This window comes from Grampus griseus (genome assembly GCF_964374135.1).
Source record: "Grampus griseus genome assembly, chromosome: 10".
Taxonomy (NCBI): domain Eukaryota; kingdom Metazoa; phylum Chordata; class Mammalia; order Artiodactyla; family Delphinidae; genus Grampus; species Grampus griseus.
This window is the reverse complement of record NC_139004.1, coordinates 14,544,237-14,569,904: the sequence shown is the minus strand read 5'-3', so window position 1 is coordinate 14,569,904 and position 25,668 is coordinate 14,544,237.

The window sequence follows — 25,668 nt, the reverse complement described above, 5'->3', positions numbered from 1 at the left end:
CTGCAAAATCAATTCAATTGAGAAAGTATAGTATCTTCAACAAAGAGTACCGGAACAATTGGATGTCCATAGATAAAAAATGTAAACCTCAATACGTACCTAACACCTTATACAAAAATTAATTCATTATGGATCACAGACCTGAATATAAAATGTAAAACTATAAAAATCTAGGAAAAAATATATAGGAGAAAATCTACATGACTTTGGGTTTGGAGATGAATATTTAATAAGCCATAAACCCAAACCTTTAAATTAAAAAATTGACAAATTAGGCTTTATTAATACTTAAAATTTGTGCTCTGCAAAAAACACTTAAGAAAATGAAAAGGCAAGCCACAGAATGGGAGAAATACTTGCCAATGATATATAAAGTAATTTGTATCCAGAATCTATAAAAACTTCTGAAACTCAACAATTAGAAAATTTTAAAACACAGTTAAAAGTAGGCAAAAGATCTGAACAGAAATTTCACCAAAAATTGGCAAACACTTTGGCAAATAAGCATTTGAGAGATTTTCACCATCATTGTCATTAGGAAATTGAAATTTAAAATCACAATGAGATACCAGTCTACCCATATTAGAAGAGCTAATTTAAGAAACAAACAAACCACCTAACAATATTAAATGCTGATGAGGATGCAGAACAACAAAGGGCTCTCATTCATTGCTGGTGAGAAGACTAAATGGTGCAGCCATCTTGGAAAACAGTTTAGCAGGTTATTATAAAGTTAAACACAGATTATTCAATCCAACAATGCTGCTCCTGGGTATTTGTCCAAGTCAAATGAAGGCTTGTGTTCACACAAAAACCTGTATGTGATATTCACAGCATTTATTTATAATTACCCCAAACTGGAAGCAATAAAGATGTCCTTCAACTAGTGGATGAATAAACTGTTACATCCATTCAATAGAATATCATTCGATTGTAAAAATATTAAGCTATTGATTCACATGACATGGATGACTCTTAAATGCATTTTGCTAAGTAAGAAAGTAAAACCCCAAAAGCTACAAATTATAGGATCTCATTAACATTACATCAGAAAAAGTCAAAACTATATGAATGAAACACAGATCAATGGTTTTCAGGGGTTGGGGAAATGAGAAAGGATGACTAAAAAGGGAAGCACAGGGAACTTTTCATGGTAATGGAACTGTTCTCTATAGTCCTGGAGTGGTGGACTGTATGCATTTGCCAAAACTCATAGAAATGCACGATACACATCACAAAGAGTGAACATTAATATATGCACATTGAAAAAAAAACCAAACAGAATGTTAGGGGGAATACCAGATGGAATATAAAGTGTGACAAATGAATCTAACTATATTACAAAAGTATAAATAACCTCACTGGAGGGGTGGTAATAAAATTTAAAAAAAAAAGCTGATCTAAATAACTTTGAAAACAGTGTTTTGACTAGAAATTGTAAGGCTAAGTAAAGACAAAAGGAACTGCACATAAACATTGCACTCTAGTTGGTAGCTTTGTTTTTCATGAAGAAATGAATTAATTCTGAAATTGCCTTAAATAAATACTGGCAACAAACAGATAAGTAAATGGACAGTGGATGTTGAGAGCAGCTTTATCTCTGTCAAAGAAGGAAGTTACAGATAAACAAGGTGTAAAAGGGAGCTAGAATGAACCATGGAATACTGCAGTAGAGTCAGAGACATGAACTCCTGTTTACTATGTAAACAAACGGACAGATGCAGAGAAAAAGTAGCATTATATGTGTATGTGTAGGTTAGTATACATACATATATTTCATAACTCTGCTAAAAGGGCTTAGAAGCAGTGACACCCCAGCAAGAGCATGCATAGGCAATACCCAAATCTTGGTTTCTGTATACCATTCTCCAATGACAGGAAGCTTCTGGGATAAGTAGTTAATTCCAGGACTATAACAGGAAACTACAAGTTGAGCCTGGAGCATCTTTTAGGGCCAGAAATCAAGGAAGTACCCCCCCCCAAAACAAAAAAGGGATATTAGCATGTCAAGAGACACAGAAGCCAACTTGAAAGTGCTTCCAATGACCAAAGCTGGAAGAACTTGAGTTACAAAATAAATTATGTACTATGGTATTATAATCCAAAGAATTATATAAATAATAAATAAATATGCATGAATCCATACTGATATAAATAAATGACTAGAATAAATAACTAATCAGGGTAAGAGGCTAAACCTTTCTTACAAAAAAATTCCAAATATATATGGAATGAAGCTTAATTTCCTCCTCCTGAGTGTGAGCGGGACTTAGTGGTTCACTCACTAATGATAGAGTCTGTAAAGTTACAGTATGTAAACTTACAGCTACAAACACCAGCTTGTCACACGGATAACATATGTTCCCTACATGATGTGTTTAGAAAGATACTGCACCTCGTGGTATTCTTTCCCAAAACCTATGACTACTGTTTAATCATAAAGAAAATAGCAGACAAACCTCAACTGAAGGACATTCTACAAAATACCTGACCAGAGTTCCTCAAAACTTCCCAGGTCATGAAAACCAGAGAAAACTGTGAAACTATCACAGACCAGACGACATGAACTAAATGCATGTGGTATCCTGGATTGGATCCTGAAACAAAATGGACAATAATGGAATGGTTGGTGAAATCTGAATAAACTATGAAGTTCAGTTAATTGTAATGTACCAATGTTGATTTCTTAATTGCGACAAATATATCATGGTAATATAAGATGTTAACATTGGGGGAAACTGGGTGAGGAGTTTAGGAATTCTCTGATTATCTTGGCAACTCCTCTGTGAATCTAAAATTATGCCAAAATTAAGTTTATTTGAAAAATCTTAAAATATTTAATTAGTTTTAAAAATAAGAAATTTTAAAATTCAACTGTATGTAAATGTTTTTATTTAATATTTTGATGTGAATTTAGAAAAATATGTATTTTGTCTTGTCATTTAAATATTTTTTAAAGTACTTAAAAACCTGTGAAAATAACACTTTTAATTTTATGTTTACTCTAAATTTCATTGTTGACGAAATATATAAAAATTTTGGATTTAAAATGCATTTAGCTTATTACTCTGGATAAGAAGACATTATACCAAAATCTTGATTATAAAGGCAAGTAAAATAAATCTGGGGAAAAAGTGTCAACTCAAAGGCTTAAAACTTCCTGCTTCTCTGCCTGTGATCTTCCTCTAGTCATGGGATCTTGCTCAGACGGTGCACAGAACAGCCCGAAAATACGGGGAATTTAATACTCTCAGAGATAATCACCAACCAAAGAGAGTCAAAGTCGATGAATAAATTCCCCCTGCTTCCCCAGCTCACTGTGAAACAATTCTTAGATGTAGACCAGACTAATGAAGGGCACTAATGAAAATGCATTCAGGTTAATCAGCTATTATTAGAAAGGAGAAATAGTTTCTGAAATGCTTCAGAGGAAAATAAACTAATCAACCTGCAAACATGCTTCCAGCACAGAAAATTAATTTCCTGTAATTGAACTACATATTAAAAAGAAATAACTTCATCATGATCATGGACAAAGGCAAAAGTTGGCTTTTTAAAGATATGCTTCCAAGCTGTCCACAGTGGTAGGCTGTTCACTAACACACAACTTTTTGGCTTTTCTCCACTTGCTGTGTCAATTTCCCTGCTCTCTCCCTTGTACTTTTTAGGATGACTTCCTAAATTGGTTACGTGCACCAAAATTCTTTCCTCAGGGCCTCTTTTCATGGGGAAACATCATTCCACAATCACGAGAACACTCAGATATATGCAATAATAATAAAATTCAGCCAGCTTTGGGGTTTTTTTGCTAATTTTTAGTCACACTAAAGCCATACCTTGATACCTTTATATGTAATTCCGATGCTGCATTTTTCAGGGTAGGAAGATAGAATGTATTTTACTTAGAAAATTCGATAAGTAGCTATAGAACTTTTAAAATATTTAGACATATAATGGGTGGACCTCCTACCCCAGGCTCCAAAATATTTGAGACAGATCTGTCAACAGCAAACTCTAAGTCACAGCTAGGGTTCTGACCAGTGGTGAGCCTCTTCACCTGTCCACTGGTGAGGAGGCATCCATGGCACCTTTTTAAATTACAGCTCGCTAGTTTTTCTAAAACACATGTAGCAGTAGTTCTCATGGGAGGAATAAAACTAGGGGTCTTAGTCTGGTCTTCGAAAGACCTCTGAAGTATTTTGCTGTGCCATGATCCCAGAACTAATGTCAGATGGGTCATTGTTCTCATAGCAAAGACATCTCTCGAGAACCCCACCTCTTTCTCTAGCAGCGGTGCCCTGTATCTCTCAGGAAAAATGTGCTGAAATAAAGTTCTGGCTTATGGACTACAGTTTTAATGATAACACTCTCCCTTCAAACAATGATTCCTTAAAAGGAAAACTGGCATTCTACTCTAAGAAACAGGTTTCTATTTACACATATTTCATTCATTCATTCATCCAGTACCAACTCATGAATTCTTATATTATTATTCCTATTTTGTTCAGTGGGTTATAACTCATTACATTATTTGTTTTGATGCCCTAATTTTCCAAGATTTAGCCAGTGGAGCCCCTTCAGGCCAGGTCTGATGTCATTTTTTCATGCTCCCATCATTTTTCGAGAACCTCTATGCTTTCTTGTTCCACAGGATAGTCCAAGCTTATCTTGCATTTTCCCATCCCCAGGAATTGGCCATTCTTCAAGGATCCAGACTCCTTTTGGTGAAAATAGTATTCAGAACTAATAAATGGAGATGGAATTATGGCATTAGAAAATCATGATTTGGCAACTACTGTAGTAATAATTGTTTCAGATAAGAATCATCAATGGGTGCTAAAACCAGTGGGTGAAAATTTAATGAGGAACAGGACATTTACATAGCTTCAAAGTATCTCCCCACAAAATACTTGTTAACTACAAAGAAAAAATAGTAACTTTGAAGTGGAAAAATGTATTAGACACCATTTTAACCAAGTCATCAAAATTACCATCACCAGTAATGGTTTAAAATGACATCATGTGTGTCCTGATACACTGTACCGAGAATACAGTGTCACTGACGTGATAATCTTGCAAAAAAATACCCAATCTAAATCTAATAATGAGGAAACATTAGACAAACCAAATTATTCATCTGTACTCTTAAAATATGTCAAGGTTATGAAAACCAAGGAACTGTTCCAGAGTAAAGTGGACAAGACAGAGTAACTAAATGCAATTCATGATTGAATCCTGGCCACAATGTTTTTTTCTGTAAAAGTATTAAATGAGACAATGGCTGAAATTTGAATAATCTATAAATTCAATATTAATATCTCACAAATGTTAATATCGGGTTGGCCAAAAAGTTCGTTCAGGTTCCTCTGTAAGATGTTACAGAAAATGTAGCCAACCCAATGTTATGATTTTCACAATTGTACTGCAGTTATGTAAGAGAATTGCTTCTTCCTTAACTAATATACACTAAGATATTTGGTGGTAAAGGACATCATGTTTAAACTTACACTCAAAGAGTTCAGAAAAAAATGGTATATATGTTTACGGAGATGTAGGGGGAGAAAAAAGAAGAGAAAGTAGATGACAAAGCAAACGTGATAAAATGTCAACAACTGCACTATATTTGTAGCTTTTCTGTAAGTCTGAAATTATATCAAAATAAAAGTTTACAAAATAAAATTATACAGTTGGTGTGGAGACTATATTCTGTGTCAAGAATCCCCAGGGAGACCTGGAAAAACTAGCCTGATACAAGGTCTCAGAGAATGAGCACTGTTGTCTCAAATACCTCATGGGGCACAGTTTTTGCAAAGACCAACATGGGGAAAATACTCGTAGAGTACAACATGGCAGTGCCCTTTCTACCATATTCAGCAAATACATGGAGAGATGGCACTTATATTCATGTCCCTTGATCCATGAGAAACCACACTCCTTGCTTGAAAGTGAGTTTCAAGATTTTCAGGTTCCTAGTCCTATAGCATTAGAATGTATCTGAATGAAATTTTCATGTGAAAATAAAATACCAGCTCCTTGAATCATTTTTAAAGGGTAAATTGGGGAGCAATGATTTATAATATCAGCCCATAAAGTATTTTTATTCACATTATATAAGCAATTCTCTCAGCCCTAATAACTTTGTGGCTATCTGATAAATTCTGGGGGATACTTAGCAGATAGCCCTCTAAGAATTTATGCAGGGACCAAGACAGAGCCTTAATAAGAATGCATTCAAGTTAATTAGCTGTTATTAGAAAGGAAAATATTTTCAGAAATGCTTCAGAGGAAAATAAACAATTCAACCTATAAACATGCTTTTGGAATAGAAATTTAATTTTCTGTATTAAAGAGAAGCGGCTTTTTTGGCAAAGAAGTTAAAATTGGGCTTTTCTGAATTAAACATATTCCTTGTCTCTAAAAATATTAATGGTATTTCCTACAAACCATTATGTTTAAAAACTCATAGTGGTTAGATGATCACCACAAAGCGTGGGTAGATTCATACTGCTTTTAAGGGTCAGACAGGAAAGCGATCAGAACACTTTCACCATTTTGATGTATTTTCCGTTTTATCCATTTGGTGTTCATCATAGGATTTCTGATCATAAGCATGCCAGTTTCTTCACCTACCATTATTTTGAGAAAAGAAAGCAGCTCTGAATGTTCCAGGCTTTTGGGAAGGATTAATAAGTTAGATAGCATAGGAAATGCACTTACAGACACTTATTAAATACTCTTCTTCAAACAGAAGGTGATTTAAAACTACATTCTCAACTGTGCTCAACGGTTCTCACTTGGAGTGCTGAGAAAGGGGCCATTTTAAACCATTTTCTCTTGAAATTATTTATTTTGGACCAGTTTCCTCTTCTATTCTCTTTCTCTGCCTATCATCTAACTCTATTCCTGTAACTATTAAATTTTTCCTGTTGTTTTTTTTTTTTGTCTCTGCCTATCACTTAGCTCTATTCCTATAACTGTTAAATTGGGTTTTCACCCTAGAACAAAATCCCAAGTACAACCATTTTATTCTGTATGTTTTTTCACATTTGTTGTAAGAGAAAGATTTATTTACAGTCATGCATCTTACTGGGCAATTTTACTAATAGTGATAACTGAATCATTAAAATATTAGTATTAATAGCATTATTAGAAGTTGCTTTCATTTGAAACTGGAAGCATGTTATTACAATACACCTGCTCTTTCAAAACCACCATTGTCTATTTAAAGGTTAAAACCGTATTTTCTATCTCAATGAATCTGTTAAAGTGCATTCTTTCTGAAAATTGGCAACACTCACATTTCAGTTCAAAATTTGCCTTCAGAAAGGCCCCGTAGGGTATTTCCAGGTTTGCTACCATATGCGAGTCATGTTCAAGGCATGGGCCTTGAAAGGGAGAGAGGACCCTTTCTGTGCCAGTGGTCCTAAATGGCGGGGGCGGGGGGGAATGATTTTTCTTCCCAGGGAATATTTGGTCATGTCTGGAAACATTTTTGGTCGTTACAACTTGGGGAGAGTTGTACTGGCATCTAGTGGATAGAGGCCAAGGGTGCTGAGCACATACCCCAACAGCAAGAACTATCCTGCTCAAAATGTCAGCAGTGTTGAGATTGAGAAACTCTGCTCTAAGGAACCTTAGGTTGGAGGGATGCATGAAATGCTCTGGCAGTGCAGAGGTAAAATGCTGCAGGTTGAGGGAATATATACTGAAAACAAACAAAGTATGATTAGATGTTATAATTCTACCAATGGAGTCCCACCCAATTGTTAAAAAACCTTGCAGAAGTTGGCACCCAGGGCTTCCCTGATGGTGCAGTGGTTAAGAATCTGTCTGCCAATGCAGGGGACATGGGTTTGAGCCCTGGTCCAGGAAGACCCCACATGCCTCAGAGCAACTAAGCCTGTGAGCCACAACTACTAAGCCCGCGTGCCACAACTACTAAAACCCGCGTGCCTAGAGCCCATGCTCCACAGAGAGAAGCCACCACAATGAAAAGCCCGTGCACCGCAACGAAGAGTAGACCCCGCCTGCCACAACTAGAGAAAGCCCATGTGCAGCAATGAAGACCCAACGAAGCCAAAAATAAAAATAAATTAAAAAAAAAAAGTTGGCACTCATAAAGTTGCAACCACAGGCCATATGTACATGTTGATGTAGCAGCACACCACGTCTAAGCAAAGCCCGGATATCCACAGAGGATTACAGAATGTACCAGAGTTTTACAACAGTTATCTCTTTGGGAACCTATCCTGCTCTCTGAGATTAGTCTGGAAGGAACTCACTGGCCTTCTGAGAAAAACCTCAGGACTCCCACCATTAGCAACATGACGTTCGGAAAAAAACATCAATAATGGAAGCTGTATAGTTATATAGAAAATACAGGAGAAGCTTTCCTTTCACAAATATAGACATCTAGCCTGTACTTCACTTCTTGTACCTAAAGCCATAAAAGAATAGCTCGTATTTATTCAGATGCTAACTGGTGAACTATTGGGTATTATTCCATGAAGCACTACAGGTATTTTGTTGGCCCAGGCCCAGGTATTTAACAGACTGTAGTATTCAGTGCAGCAGTGTGACAAGCAAGCCTGGGCATGTTTTTGTTTGTATTCATGTTATTTAAATAAGATTCAACTTCTGTCACTTTCATTAATTAATGTGAAACTCATTAGTCCTATTGTTATTATTAGAAATGTTCCCTTTCCAAGGCATTCAAACAATGTGCTGTCTCATTGCAGCTACTCATTTCCAAGTCATCATAGCAGATGACACGGGGATAAAGGAGCCAGGCCTCTGATGGGCCTGATCTCCTTTCAAAATATTTCTTACAAATTCATAGCTCCTGGGATTCCTTATGTCCTTCTTCAGTAACCATTGGGGATTCACAGAGAAGTGTTTTTAGCCCAGGGGAAAGCCCAAAAGTTGTTTATCTACAGAAATAGCGATAGCATTATTGACAGTGATATTTAATTAAGGATAAGGGAAAGAGGGCGTTCAAACTAAGGTATGTTTCAGGAATCTTAATCTTAACCACCCACGTAGTCTGATGATTTTACAGTTAAAATAAGATACAAAATGCAATTCTTCCTTTTGACTCAAAGCAAAATGTGAAATAGGACACATTACATACCAGTACTTCTAGATAATAAACAACTTGTTTCTTAGTTTGGGTGTTAAAAAAGTGTCCAGTCTAAGATTCTCAGTCTCATTGTACCTATGAGATACCTAAGCATCTTAGCATCTTGTACCTATGATTAGCAATACTGCATTGTGCACTTAAAAATGTGAGAAGGTCTAAATGTTCTCACCACAGTTAAAAACAATGCTCCCTCCCTTAGCTAAGGCCTCCTTCAGGCTGGGATATTGAGGACGCAGTCAGGGGCATGTTCAGTTTCTTCTCTCTCACCTAACCCTAACTCTAGTTCTAAACCTAACTCTATCTCCTTCAATCAGTCTTGTTCCTATCTCTCCAGGGGGCTGGATTGCAAGAAACACATGAACTGAGGGGACAGTTGTGCCCAGTTGGAAAACAGACAGTGGATCCTCTAGACATCCACAAAAATTGCCCAAAAGACAGACTCATCTTTGGACACCTGCCATATCTAGCTGGCACCCAACAGGAGATCACGGTGGTACCAGGCAGATAAGACTCTGCCATTCCCCGTTACTTCCCTCATTTTCCCCTCCAAAGCCAGACGGGTCAAAAACCACAGGAAGTTTTGAAGAAATGACCCTGACCTTTCCCTGGATTCTAGGATTTCATGCCTGGGTCAGACCCAAGGTGGGGGAAGGAAGACGACTTACCTGGATAGGCATGTGAAGTCTTGATTAATATTCTGGACTGGAGTTGTGTGATTATTAGATCAGACTTAGGTTTTAATCCCCAAACAAGGGACTGTTTGTTTATCATCTGAGGGGTAAGACCTGCCTAAGGGTTCATCCAGGGGCAGAAAAAGGACTAATTCATGGAGAGTGCTTGAAGGAACTGGAGATGCATTTTGAAGGGAAAATTACATTGTTTCATGTTTGTATTCTATAGAGTCCAGATTTTTCAGTGAACCAGTTACGCCTTTATTTCATTTTTGGTGGGGTGTCTGCCAACTCAAAATGAAAGCACATTCCCTTCCTCATTTGCACTTAACCATCAATACCTCCCTGAACTGAACACCTTTTCACAGGAAAACTCCTTGAGAAACCCATAATTATATGTCTTTATTCTGTCTTTATAATATGGGCATGTTTAAATCTGAGAACTCCAATGGACCAAGATGGATGGACAACATGTGAGGGCACAACTGTAAAGTTTAAGGTTGTCTGTACACTTGTTCTGGCTTAACCATACTTATTACAGAAATTAGGCTAACGTATACTAAGAAATCACCTACTCAAACCTGATCACGTTACAATGTGGAAACTGGAGCTTAGCTAAAGAAAGATACTTACCAGAGCATATACAATAGGTACTTACCACTAGGACCCAAGCCTCATACTTCTTTTTCTAAAAACCTTGCTTCTGGCTTTCCCTAGTCCTTTACTTGTATTCATTAATTTTTATTTTGCTTCTTACCAGGAGTGGTCTAGTCTAGACCACACTGAAAGAAAACTACACACAATAGAACTATAGAGTGTTTAAATTCACATGCCCTGATGCAGAAAAAAATAGATATATTAGATATAGATATAGGTATAGATATAGATATAATATTTGTGTGCTTCGTTTCCCATCAATTGAGACTGATATTTTCAACACATCATCATCATGTAGATGTAGGTGTATTGAGCACTTGTGCTCAATACACCATCATTAGAGTAGCAAAGAATGCATTAGGCTGCCCTTTTAGACACAGTACATCATGGGCACATATGGTCATTTCTGCACCAGGTACACTATAAATCTTGCCAAATTAGGCTTACTTAGTGCCAAGTTGATAGGTATTGCCAATTTCTCTGTCACCCTGGAAAATTACGTGGTTTTTTTTCTGATGAAAGAAAGCACTCATAAGCAGAAATGTAAACACCTGCATCCCATTCTTGGTCTGCCTCTTGCCTTGAGAACCACTTTGGTTGGCCTGCAATACCTGTGGGTACTTCAAGGACCATGGGCTCTATGGACATTATAATATCCATTCTACCTGTTGTTTCTGGAAAAATTAAAAATACAACCTGCTTAGAGGAGAAATCATCTCTTTCAAATAATTGAACATCTGGGGATTTTAGTGGGGCATTTGGTGCCTTTAACATCTTCAAACAGAATGCCTTCCCCCAGTTCATTATTGAAATAATATGCGCAGCAATTTATAAAGTGATAACAGAGCAGCTATTATGCTTGGAGACAGAATTCTTGGCTGGAAAAATAAGTAGACCTGAGTTAAATGCAGTGTCAGTCTTCCTACTCTTTAATACTGTAAGCCACTGATCTCTTGGACATCTTTAAATTTTCATGTATTTGGACTGGGGCCATTTGGTTCAGGTAGCCTTGTTAAAAAGGGATTTGCAGGTCTTTGCAGTGTTACGGCCCTGCCAAGTTAGAATAACTCAAGACAAGGTCAATGTCTAGGACTCTCTTGTATTAAATCAGCAAGTAAGCTTATATGCATTGCAGATTCCTTGCCCATGAGATCTCTTGTCTAAAGCAATCTGCTGAAAGGTGATGGGGTTGAAGCATGGGCTAGACAACATGCATATGGCAGGGAGTTTGTAATATTCTAAGTGGCATCAACAGTGTCCCCATGGGTCGAGATAGGAACAGTACTGGTAAATCAATAGTTTAATCCATCTGAGACAAGACTATTTATCAAAATTCTTTCTTATTAAACGAATTCTGCTAAACAAAATCCTCTGCTGACTTAGTTGGCAGGAGCCATCTTGCATCATATGGCATATCCTACGCACACTAAAACAGTAATCAACAGCTACAGTCTTCTTGTATTTCTGCTCCGACAGAAGGTTTGCTAAACAGACCAAGTGTTCTCCTTATGCTTAGGCACATGGCTATTAAGTAAATTTTGACAAATTGAATTATAATTATGGAAGATTTGGAGAGTAGTGACATTATTCAAATATTAAGTCATAACTGAAATCATTAAATCACATACAACATTCAAAAAAATTTGCTGAAATCTACAATGGCTCATCTGTAACTTTAAAAGAAAAATCTCTTTATTATAATGGTTGGTCAGATATACGGAGAGATAAATTTTTTAAAATAGTCTTTATATTGAAACCAACCTACCTGATTTTATTCAAAAATGAAAAACAAAGAGAAATAACAATCTATAGGTTCTCTTTTGGTTCTAAAATATTCTACAAGCCTTCCATAAAAAGTGAAAATTAAAATCATTAATTTAATATACTAGAAACCTTCCCTGAGCTTTCAAGTTCTCTAAAGAATGAAAGAGAACTTCAGAGAGAAAACAAAGAAAATCCTCCTTATAAGCATCTTAAGTCAAGAGCAAGTGTCAACAGCAGACATCTCAGTAGAATGATTTCCTCACATCTCATGGCATCTTCCATTTCCTGTGCCCATGGCTGGGAGCTACAATCACTGTCAGGAGATGGGATTTTTGAATCTTCTCCAAGGTGTCATTCTACAGAGAGCAGAACAACCATGGTCACCCCTATAATTCTACTTATGGGCAAATTATTCTCTATGCTCCCCACCTTAACCTTACAACTTCTGCCCAATGAATATTTCTCAACAGTACAAAGGACACAAGATTTCAAGGATACTGGGCAACCAAATATGTATGTGTTTGTTCAAGGGACACTTTAACACACCTCTGCTCTTGCTACCTGGATGAGGATGTGGGTTTACTGATGATGCATTTGGTTCAAGGGTCAGAAGAGCACGATGTTTATAAATATTCCCTTAAATGGAAGACAGACGGTTAATGTAAGTTCTTCAACAACAGAGAGATGAATATATAAGCCTAAATATAAAAGGGCAATGGTCTAGCAAGAATTTATCTCCCTTCTCAATTCTGATGGGATTTTGCCTGCTTAGAATGTGTCAGCAACTAAGAATATGAGGACAAAGGAAAACCCTTTGTCAAAGATAATGTGCATCTGGACCTACACTGTGTAGCCTCCTCACTTATGGGAAGTTCTGTATCCTTGACTAAATATTCCAAGTAACCTTATCATTTTATGCCAAGTGTGTATCTTTTTGGTAATGGCTGTCTCTTTAATCCACAAACCATCTGCCTTGCAGCAGTAGGTTAAACTTAAGAGCGCTTGAAGGGAAAATAGGTAAAAAAAAGAAAACAAAAAAAAAACGGCCTCAAGTGTTCTTGGAAGAAGGGTGTAAAAGATAGAAGAAATTCCATCTTGGTGATTGTTGTGAGGTTGGCTGGATGGTGTCACTCTCAGTACATGTTTTAGCAATAGCTGAAAATAATTATGGCCTCCAAGAAGTATTGCCTAGGTCTGTTGGCATGGGTCCTTTCAAAGAGCAGTACAGGGGCCTTGGCTTGATTTAGGGTATCCTGTACACAACACTAGAGTGAAACTGAATTTCTCAGGCAAGTGTCCTTGGTGTTTTACCTTCAACTATGTGTATCCTGGGATGGACCTAGACTTAGTTCAGGAGCCATGCAGATGAGAGATCCACTGAAAAGAAATAATGTGAGAATTTCAGACTTCTGCCCTCTGAAAAGCATGTTAGAGCTCTAGGATTAGAGGAAAAGTGCTGCTATTCATTCAAATCTCTGCTATTAGCATTAGATGTTCCAGGAGTTAATGCCTGTCCATGTCCTGTTCTCCCTAGTTTCTTTTAGATCATTCTGCTTCCCAAGTTCAAACTGGAGCATTTCAGGAGTCACTGAGCATCAATGGCTGAGCAAATCCTAGCACACTGTCAACAGCATCCTCGTTTCTAATAAAATTAAATGACCAATTTCCTCTATTTTCTAGTCCTGGATACTAAAGCAAGCAAAGGAACTAGTTGTAATCCTCCAGTTTAGTAATCAAACTCATAATTACACACCCTTACATTCACATAGTACTTCACCATTTACAAAGTATGTTCATGAACATTTTCTCATCGGTTCTTCACAAGAATTCTATGAGGTGGACATTGTTATCCCCACTTTATGAATAAGAACACTGAAGCGTGGACTCAGACCCAGGGAATTTGACAATAACCTCAGATCTCTTTCAACTCTTTTACAACTGCCTCTTTCACTTCAGAAATCTTTCGTTTATTTACAAGTCTTTTAGTACACTGTGGTTTATGGCCAGTAAAGACATGATTCTAAATTAAATTTCCTCTGGTGAAATTATGATTGCCTGAGGCTTCCTAGCCTCCCTCCACCCTTAGTCAGTATGTGCTCAGGTAATACAAGCAAATTCATTTTACCAGTATCCTAAGTAAAACATAATCACAAAGGTAAAAAATCATGGGAAAAAAAATTATCCATACAACGTGTGGATCCAAACTTTACATTGGTAGTAGCTGTGGAAAAGGCAAGATTCCTTCCATGAGAATATATGCTCCCCAAACATCTCCTCATAGAATCTGTGCACTAAACAATTTATTCACTGATCATTCACTGAACAGCCTTGTTTTTTTTTTTTTTTTTTTTTGAGTACTGTTCTAAGTGCCAGAGTATAACAGTGAACGTGAAACAGTTCCTGCAGTCAAAGACCTATAGTCCAACAATCAGGCAACTGCAGTAGAGTGAGGGAAGTGCTTATACACTAGGAACAACCCCAGGAGCTACAAGTACAGAAAGAATGGTCCTTTACAAGTCTTTGTGGGTCCAGGAAGCAATGCCCCAAAAACCACGCCCGAGGAAAAAAAGGACAAGCAGTAATTAATGTGGCATGGAGACGGGGGAATGGGAAGCTAACATTTTTTCACCTTGGACATACTCTGTGGCCTGGGTATTTCTTTCTCAGCTGCACTACAGCTTTTACTAGCCTGGTTTTTCTATTTTCATTTTATAAACTAGGAAAGGCATGTTCAGAAATTTTGAGAGACTTATCCAAGGTCACATAGCTAGTAAGTTAGAGATCCAAGAACTATTACGAAGCCTGTATGACCACAATGGATTTAGCGAAGAAAGAGCACCGGACTGGATGAAGTCAGGCAACTGGAATTCTATTCTGTCACCAAATCCCTGTGCAACCTTCAACAGGTCACTGAACAGCTATGCTCTGCTTCCCTTATCTGTAAAATGAGAGGATTTAAACTAGATGACCTCTAAAGTTTCTGAGTTTTTAGTCCAATATATTGAACTCTCATCTCCTGCTCAGAACAATTCAAGGAAATCCTGAAAAATAAAGAGGAACTACAAACACGTATCTATAACAATAATAACTCCTCTCATAGACATATACAGAAGGGGAAATATACCACAATACTCTAAAGCATAATATAATTCTTCACATGATGAATGTGCTATTTTGGACTAACCACTCTTGGATTAACAAAGAACATTGCAAAATGACTACAATTTGATAGTATTTCACCTCTGCGGTTGTTGGGATGGTGAATGGAGAATCAGACCTATTAAGGGATTTTTGTGGCTACATCTCATAAATTCTCTTTTTATTTTGCTATGTTTTTATTTTCCAGTTACTGTGTAGGTTGTGGGAAAGCCAACGCTCTAAGTATAATGAATAAGACACTTAAGCTTACTTGAAAAAAACTCACGTACCCAGGGAAATAAATTATTTAAATACATAAAAATGAAAGAAGAGAGAAAATGAACTGTTCAAGAATATTTAGGAACTGCTGAATTTTTCGGGTTCTACTAGAGATATTTTTCAAGGCTAAAATCTTGTTATGAAATATTGTTTAGTGATAAAAAATATTTGTAACAGAGTTTTAAATTTATCCTTTCCATAGCACTGTCTGCTTTAAAGTTCATTTTAGTTTTACCTTAAGACATGATGTAATAGATTTCAGAACATCTTTCACATACATTACTATCTTTAACCTCATAATATCATGTGAGTGAGTTAGTGAATTCATTTTTCAGGACTGCTATAAGAAATTGTCACAAACTGGGTGACTTAAAACAATAGAAATGTATGCTCTCACTGTTCTGGAGGCTAGAAATCCAAAATCAAGTTGTCAGCTAGGCCAAGCTCCTTCTGAGACTCTGGATAAAATCCTTCCTTGTGTCTTCCTAGCTTCTAGTGCCCTTGTAGTTTACATGGCCTTCTCTCCGTGTGTCTCTATGTCCAAATTTCCCTCTTCATATAAGAAAAGCAGTCAAATTCAATTAGGGTCCACCCTAATGACCTCACCTTAACTTGACTACATCGTCGAAGACCCTGTTTGAAAATAAGGTCATATTCACAGTTCCAGAGATTAAGGCTTCAATATATATTTTTGCAGGTTATAATTCAACCTATAATAGGTAGCCTTGGTGTGGTTATTATTTTCATACATAAAGAAACTAAGACATGGAGCACCTAAGTGTCTTCTCTAAGGTCATACAGAATGTTACTAGCAGGACAGATACCAGACATCCTGTCTTCTAACACTTAGATCAGGCTTATTCTATCAAAGTATTAAGGTTTTTAAATCAATTATTTGCTTAGAATCAAAACTTATATCACTCATTTATCTAGCCACCTGTCTTGCCTCAAGTCCAAATCACCTGAGTCTCTTGAAGGATACTAGGCAACATGCTAGGTTATTACTTATAAAAATCAAATCCAATTGCCTTTGAGTATAACTGTACCTCACTTATTTTCCCTATAAGTTTGATAGGGAAAATGTACTTATGCTCTGAAATACATTTTACAGTGTCTACTTTCAGCTAACCTAGGTGAAATAATAGGCCATTCTTTAACTCCCTCCATTCATAACCCCAGACATTCTTTGGCTGCTGTGAATGGTGCTGAAATAAACCTGAAATATTCTGCGGTAAATGGGACATGCTGGAACCTTTCTCTTAAGTACATATGCCAAGAAATACTTCATTTGGGGTCATGGGATGAAAGGAACAAAATTAAAACATGGATTCTTCAAGCACCAGTATACGTATCCCAAGGAAACTGAGCCATCTCAACTCTTTGCCCTATTTCTCAACTGCATCTTCCAGCTAGACAACGGTCTTCACAGACAGCCTTCTCCACTTTGGGATTTCACTTATTTACTGATGTATTTGTCCAGCTATGAAAAGTGGCTGTGGGCCAGGGTACAAGGGATAAATTAAACCATCCCTTGGCCTCTCCTAATTCAAGTGATTGTTTTTTAATAAAAAAAAAAAAAAAAAATCTATTTGTGGGGAATTCCCCAGGAACTCCTTTGCATGGCCAGCTGCCTGATGGTTGAATGAATGATTTTGGATTGAATGTAGCTTCACTTGATGTTCTAACCTAGAGATACAAGCAAGAGAAAGAAGTTCAGGTGACTAATATGACATAGCTGGTAAAGATTAATAAAGCCAATGAAAAAATCAAACTCTACATGTCTTTAGATTTTGTATGTTATTTGCAAAGCTGAATCCATTGGCTTTTCATGACATCCTGTGAACTGTACTTAATTGTGGTCAATAGCTTTTATTTCATTCATTTATTAATTCTTTTACCAACATTTATTGAGCATGTACTACATATCAAGCACTCTTCTGGCACTGGGGATGCAGCCGTGAGTCAGAGACAAAGACCTTCCTTTTATCATGGTAGACACTTTCTTTTCCAAAGATACATTATAATGGCCCAAGTGAAAGGAGTGTAAGATAGAAAGGTATTTCCACTGGGAACTGGACAGCCTGTCTCCGTCACTGTCTATGGGCTTTCTGCTCTCTGGAGCTCAGGTAACTTGTTTACAAAAAGGAAGAAAGGGATAAACAAACTTTGGGACTTCCTTCCATTCTTACCCTCCTATTAGCTACCCCTTCAAACACCTCGACATGCCAGACCCAACAAACTGTTGTGAATACCTGGAGCTTACATTCAGGCTTCCTCCAGAATTCAGAAATGACAGGGAGGGATGCAGCCTTCGGAGATTAAAGTACAAAGTCAGCACATACTGAAGCAGAGGACAGGTACATAAAGTCTCCTTCAGGAGAGAGGGCAGGCACAGACCAGTATGTCTTGACCACTGTAACAATATTAGCTGAGACACTAGCATTGCTTAGCAATAACAGCAGTCCATAAATATTTATTGCACAATCCTAAAACTCTGTATTGTGTCATTGAATGGAGGTAGCTTTTTAAAGGAAAGATTTCTTTAAACAAAAAATGTCTTTTTCATCTGAAATTTGGTTACTTTTTTCTTTGTGAAATACAGATCACACTATTCTGTAATTCACAGAATTTCCATAAGGGTAGGGGCTGTGTCAGTCTTGTTCATCACTGGAACCCCAAACATAGGACAGCATCTGGCACTCAGTAAATATTGGCTGAATGAATGATTTAATAACTATAATAACGAATGAAAAAACTCATGTACAAACAACACCCCTATAGCACCCCCAGTTACCATTGCAATGTTTTCTTCCAAAAGGCCAAAACAAAACATTTTTAAACAATCTTACATATATGTTTAAACAGAGTTGTGGGGTTTTTTTTGCGGTACGCGGGCCTCTCACTGTTGTGGCCTCTCCCTCTGCGGAGCACAGGCTCCGGACGCGCAGGCCCAGTGGCCATGGCTCATGGGCCCAGCTGCTCCGCGGCATGTGGGATCCTCCCGAACCAGGGCACGAACCCGCGTCCCCTGCATCGGCAGGCAGACTCCCAACCACTGCACCACCAGGGAAGCCCTAAACAGAGTTTTTAATCACATGCCTTGCTCTTCCCTTCCCTTTCACTCTTACCTGCCCAGTAAAGTATTCTGCTTCCCCATGCCTTCTGAGAACAACCTGTAGGGCCTTTCTGCAGCACCTGAAGTCAGCTGAGGGAACCAGGGTAAACCCAGATGTAGCCTGTACCCATCATCAGTGCCACATGCTTAGAGGGTTCCCAGTCCTCAATTCCCTGCTCACCAATATAAGAACTTTATATTAAAAACACCAGTTTGGGGCTTCCTTGGTGGTGCAGTGGTTAAGAATCTGCTTGCCAATGCAGGGGACATGGGTTTGAGCCCTGGTCGGGGAAGATCCCACATGCCGCGGGGCAACTAAGCCCATGCACCCCAACTACTGAGCCTGCGCTCTAGAGACCGTGAGACACAACTACTGAGCCTGCATGCCACAACTACTGAAGCCCGCATGCCTAGAACCCGTGCTCTGCAACAAAAGAAGCCACCGCAATGAGAAGCCCGCGGACCGCAACGAAGAGTAGTCCCTGCTCGCCCCAACTAGAGAAAGCCCACGTGCAGCAACAAAGACCCAATGCAGCCAATAATAAATTAAAAAAAAAAAAAAAGCACCAGTTTTAAATCCTTCCTGCATCCATGGAATTACAAGGTATAACAGAATAGGGACTCCCTGGTGGTCTAGTGGTAAAGAATCTGCCTTACAATGCAGGGGACGCAGGTTCAATCTCTGGTCAGGGAACTAAAATCCCACATGCTACGGGGCAACTAAACCTGCGCTACCAGGGTTTCCCTGGTGACGCAGTGGTTGAGAGTCTTCCTGCCGATGCAGGGGACACGGGTTCGTGCCCCGGTCCGGGAGGATCCCACATGCCGCAGAGAGGCTGGGCCCGTGAGCCATGGCCGCTGAGCCTGCGCGTCCGGAGCCTGTGCTCCGCAACGGGAGAGGCCACAACAGTGAGAGGCCCGCGTACTGCAAAAAAAAAAAAAAAAAAAAAACAACAAAAAACCCCGCGCACCACAACTACTGAGCTCACACGCCCTGGAGCCTGCACACCGCAACTAGAGAGAAGCCCGTGCACTGCAACGAAAGATCCCACATGCCTCAACGAAGATCCTGCATGCCGCAACTAAGACCCGAGGCAGCCAAAAATAAAATAAAATTAATTAATTAATTAAAATAAAATAAACAGAATACTAGGTCCATAAAGAATTTGGGAAAACATTGTTTAAAAGGTGAAGAATTAATTTCTAGTCACAATTCCAACAGCATGCCTATAAGGCTTTCAAAGGCATGGTGCGCGCGCACACACGCACACACGCACACACGCACACACACACACACACACAATGTACTTTCTTGTTTCCATAAGGGTCCTAGTGTGAACTCATCTACAATGCTCCTCGTCTAATATGAAGACCCTATTATGCATCACAACATGTGGAATTTGGAGAAAATTTTATTTAAAATCCTATGCCTGGTCATCATAGGAATCTTCAAGGCATCCAGTCACAGTTATGCAGCACTTATTATTCAAGAGCCTGCTCTATAACTATCAATATGAGTAAACTAAGTTTTAAGACAAAAATCTGGTTAAAAAGTGAGAACTCATTGGTCTTATTGCCTCCACAGACTCTATTCATCAGTAATGGCAACCTCTTCATTTCCATTTCTATATCTTTAGGAGCATCTACCTTGATGCAAGCCTAATTCAACTGACAAATGGAAATTTCCCAGCTTGCTTGTCTGTATTTAAATCTAGTTGACCACCAAGACAAATAAAGATGTTACCATATCTATTTTTTTTCCAGCAGCAAAGTAACATCAAGAGAGTAAAGACTGACCTTGATTTATAGATATAGAAGAGAACAAAAAGTATGAACTAACAAAATAATTGCAAAAGCCAAGCACCCAATGGATGTGTTTATTTATCCTCAATGTTCCATTGCACTTCATTCTACTAGTACAGTTCTTTAGAGTACTACTTTCTGTTGTGGGTATTGGGTTGTGAGTTAACTCATTAAGAAACCAAGTTCCTACTCAAAATAATGCCTTTTAGAGTACGTGGCACAGACCTTTGCAACAAGAAAGAGATATTCAATGTATGTTTTTGGTTAGAAGATTCTGAGGCTATTTGCTTGCTGAAGAGGGAATAGGCACAGTGAGAACTAGCATTATCTTCTATTAGTTAAACCTTTCAGGTAAAAAAAGAATTAGTCATTCTTAGAGAGACAGAGTTACATGGTAGAAATCACTTAGACTTTGGGATCATACAGACCAAGGTTAAAATCCCAGTCTCTCAGTTATCTTCTCTGAGCCATGAATTCAATTCTCAATTTCTTACTTATTAAATGTAAAAGATACATCTACTTTCCTGAGTTGTAATAAGCAATTATAAGTAAATAATACAAATATAATATAAAGCACCTACCACATAAATGGTATAGGCGGTGCTAAATAAAGAGTATCTATAGTTTTCATATTTTGGTCCCAAATGGCATAACTAGTGATGACAGTTGGAAGTATAAGGAGGCTCATTTCAGCTCAGTAAAGAAGAAACTTTCTATAAGTTAGAACCGCCCAAAGATCAAATCAACTGGATGGGTTATTATGAGGTAGTGACTTCCCCTTCATCAAGAGCCTTCAAGCAAAACCTAAATGATCTTTTACGAGGCATGATGAATAGGGAATTAAATATAAAATTTTAGACCCTTTTAAATGCTAAGTTTCTATGATGCCTTGAAATTCCTGATAGATTCTGAAATGATGAGCATAATTTTTCTGATTATTCTTGAAAGAAAAGATAACAAGTTTACACAGAAGGGAGGAAATCTGTCATGAGACATTGAGTTTAGCTTAAATGGTAACTTTGCATGTCTAGAATATTAGTATTCAGAGTCATAATTTTTTGCCAGCAATAGGCTTTAGAAAAATAGAAAGGTCTAAATGTTCCCAAGCCTCTGGCTTCCAGTTGTCTATTTAAATAGCTCTCACTGTTCCACTTCATCTTTTTTCTCTAGTTGAGAAGCAGACATGACAAAAGTAGTTAAGTGAGTGCTGTTGATTAGCATTAGGAAAACATCCATTTACTTCTAATTCATCAGGATATGTCCTGGGAATTATCTTCTCCAACCCTCTCTCAGTTTCTCAGTTGGCTGAAGTTCTCTCTCCCTTCTCCCTACTTCATGCAAAAAGGAAAAAAAATCTCTTCTTGTCTCATGAACAGTTTTCCTCTCTTCTCTGAGACTCAGCATACTTAGTTCTATACAGAATTGCCTACTCTAAGAAGGTCTCCCAAGGCAATTTCCCAACAAGACTATTCTGTCACCAAATGGAATCCTCACACCACCCACCAAAAGAGCCATTTTCTTCACTTCATCGCAATGCACTGTCATACAGTAGCTGAATGATCCTAGAGAAGGGCACAACTTGGGGAGAGGTGGACACAGACTCAAGTTTTCCATGAAGTGGCCTCAGGATGCTTTGTGAAATCCCTGAAAACATAAGCAAAAGTTTACAGGAGTGTGCACTTAGCTGTGTGAGAGCCCATGAACTCATCAGATTCTTAAACACTGCATATGATACCAAAAAAAGATTAAGAATCAATGTCTTATAGGAGAAGATATCTGCAAATAACGTATCTTGGTAAGGATCTCATGCACGCTAGAGTTCTTTATAGAACTCTTTGCGATCCAACAATAAAGAGATAAAGGACCCAATTAAAATGGGCAAAAGATGTGAATAGACATTTCTCCAAAGAATATACACAAATAACCAATACAGGTTACACACAGGTACAAGTGATTAACATCACTAGTCACTAAGGAATGGCAAATCAAAACCACAATGAGTTAGCACTTCCTATCCACTAAGATGGCTATAACCAAAAGGACAGACGATAACAAGTATCGGTGTGGGTATGGAAAAACTGGAAGCTGGTTCTTTCTAACCAGTAGGATACTGACCACAAGTTGGCAACACAAATGAAATATAACAAATTACTGATTTTAGAGAATGGGCATCTAAGAGCCTCTCCAGCTACTGGAACCTAGATAAGTAACCATCAGTGGGAAGGTCTTCAATTTGCACCACTGAAACATGGTGGAAGCTTGAGACTGTGCTTCTAAATTTCTAAATTTCCAAGCTCACAATGAAGTAATGATACCTTCCTTCATGGTGTTGTTATGAAGATTAATGAAATTGCATCTGTCACATAATTTGAGTTTTTGCCTGAGATGTTTTCTGTGACTTTAACAGGACATCCACATGCTTTTCTGTTTACCAAATAAAATGTTAGCTCAAAAAGGTGTTTGGATGTGTTGCTAAAGATATTGTTTTATTCCAATAAAATTGAGGCCTCATGGACATAAAACTGATTTGAAAGCCAAGTGACCTAGTGTTTCAATTACCTATTGCTGCATGACAAGCTAACCCAAAGCTTAGTGATTTAAAATAACTTCCATTTTGTTCATGACTTTGTGGGTCAGGGATGTGGAAAAGGCTCGGCTGAGGGTTTTGTCTCTAATCTGTGTGTCATCAGCTGGGGTGACTGAGGTTAGAGGATTCACTTCAAGATGACTTATTACTAATGTGACTGACATCTCAGTGCTCTTTGTACTATGTGTGTGTGTGTTTGTCTGTCTGTCTGTCTTTCCATGCAAGCATCTTGTCATCCGAGGAGTCTCCACGTGGCTTGGGTTTCTAACAGCACTGTGGTCTCAAAGAAATCACACTTCTTGCATGATGCTGCCTTCTAAGAAGGAGGAAGCAGAAGCTGCCAGGTCAGTTAAGAGCTATGCCCTGAACTGCAGTGTCACTTGTGCTGTATTCTATTGGTCAAAACAGTCATACAGCCTTCCCACATTCAAGGGAGGGGAAAATACACTCTACTTCCTGGTGGAGGACTGGCAAGGTCACACTGCTGAAGAGCATGTGGGATAGGAGATATGTCTGCATTCATCCCTGGGAAATACAACCTGCCACAGCCAGGTTCTCATCTCAGTACAATTTCCATCAACATTTCATAATGCTCCAAATAAACCTATACCTATACCTACACATGTACATATACCTGTACCTCTACTACCTACAATAGGTCTCACTGCTTGAAAAATACAGGAATTGGACCAGTGTTCTTCTTAGGATCCTTTGATTGCAAGAAACAGAGACTTACCCAAGATATTTTAAGAAAAATAGAATTCTCATAGGAAAACACAACCGACTGTCACTGAAACAAGCAAATTCTCAGGCATCAGCTATGCTCCTTGGCCTCTCTTAGAATGTTGGAATGTGTGGTTTTCCTTTCTTGGGCAAGTGGCATCCTTACAAATGTGATTTAATCATTGTCCTAACCCTTCCTCACAAGTCCACACTTTGTAGGGTCTATCAGGTTTAAACCCCAGTTAAACAATTACATTGTCTCCTAGTTTTTCACATCTTTCTACAGTAGGCAACTACATGTCTCTTGCTACTCCAAGGATTGCACTTTTTGTTTTATCAATTACACACTTTTATCTAATCAGCAGTGGCAGTGAGGGAATGGGGAGGTTGGTGTTAAAGATAAAATTACTTTGGTACAAAAAAATGGCCATCTCATCATTGTGATCCATGAGTAATACAACTAAATCATCTCCAAAGTCATTCCAGCTCCAAGTGTGTATGCATTTTGTAAAGGAAATTTCCATTAGCTTGTGCAGTAACACAATAGCCTACTCATTTCACAATGCCTCACAGGGTGTTCTTAAAAAAAAAAGGAGCTACTGAGCAGCTTCCATTCCTTGGAGAGAAGAAAGAGGGCTCCAGCGGCCCAGCCAAATTTCCTACAGCCATTCTATTATCCCAGCTGTATCTACGGTTTCTATTAGCCCTTCTGTGCTATTGATCAGCCTGGTCACAATGAAAGAGCTTTATTGAATTCCAAGTAATGGAAACTCATTACATGGCCTAGATAATTAATTACCAATTCTTTCCTTTTAGTGAAATTGAAACTGGCTGTGGAGAGCAAGCTGAGTGAGCCCAGTAATGCAGCCTGTTAGAAGCTTTATTTAATGCATATAAGGAACACTCTACACTGGCCTTGGAGATGCGTTTGGTGTACTGCAGACCCTTAAAACAACAAAAGCACTTTCCTTTAACATAAACCACCTTGCAGAGACCTTCAAGATGGTGGAGGAGTAAGAAGTGGAGATCACCTTCCTCCCCACAGATACACCAGAAATACATCTTACACGTGGAACAACTCCTACAGAACACCTACTGAACGCTGGCATAAGACCTCAGACCTCCCAAAAGGCAAGAAACTCCCCCACGTACCTGGGTACGGCAAAAGAAAAAAGAATAAACAGAGACAAAAGGACAGGGACGGGACCTGCACCAGTGGGAGGGAGCTGTGAAGGAGGAAAGGTCTCCACACACTAGGAAGCCCCTTCGCGGGCGGAGACTGCGGGTGGCGGAGGGGGTAAGATTCAGGGCCGCGGACGTGAGCACAGCAACAGGGGTGCGGAGGGCAAAGCAGAGAGATTCCCGCACAGAGGATCGGTGCCGACCAGCACTCACCAGCCCGAGAGGCTTGTCTGCTCACCCGCCGGGGCGGGCGGGGGCTGGGAGCTGAGGCTCGGGCTTCGGTCGGAGCGCAGGGAGAGGACTAGGGTTGGCGGCGTGAACACAGCCTGCAGAGGGTTAGTGCGCCTCGGCTAGCCGGAAGGGAGTCCGGGGAAAAGTCTGGAGCTGCCCAAGAGGCAAGAGACTTTTTCTTACCTTTTTGCTTCCTGGTGCGCGAGGAGAGGGGATTCAGAGCGCCGCTTAAAGGAGCTCCAGAGACGGGCGCGAGCCGCGGCTAACAGCGCGGACCCCAGAGACGGGCATGAGACGCTAAGGCTACTGCTGCCGCCACCAAGAAGCCTGTGTGCCAGCACAGGTCACTCTCCACACCTCCCCCCCCCCGCCCCGGGAG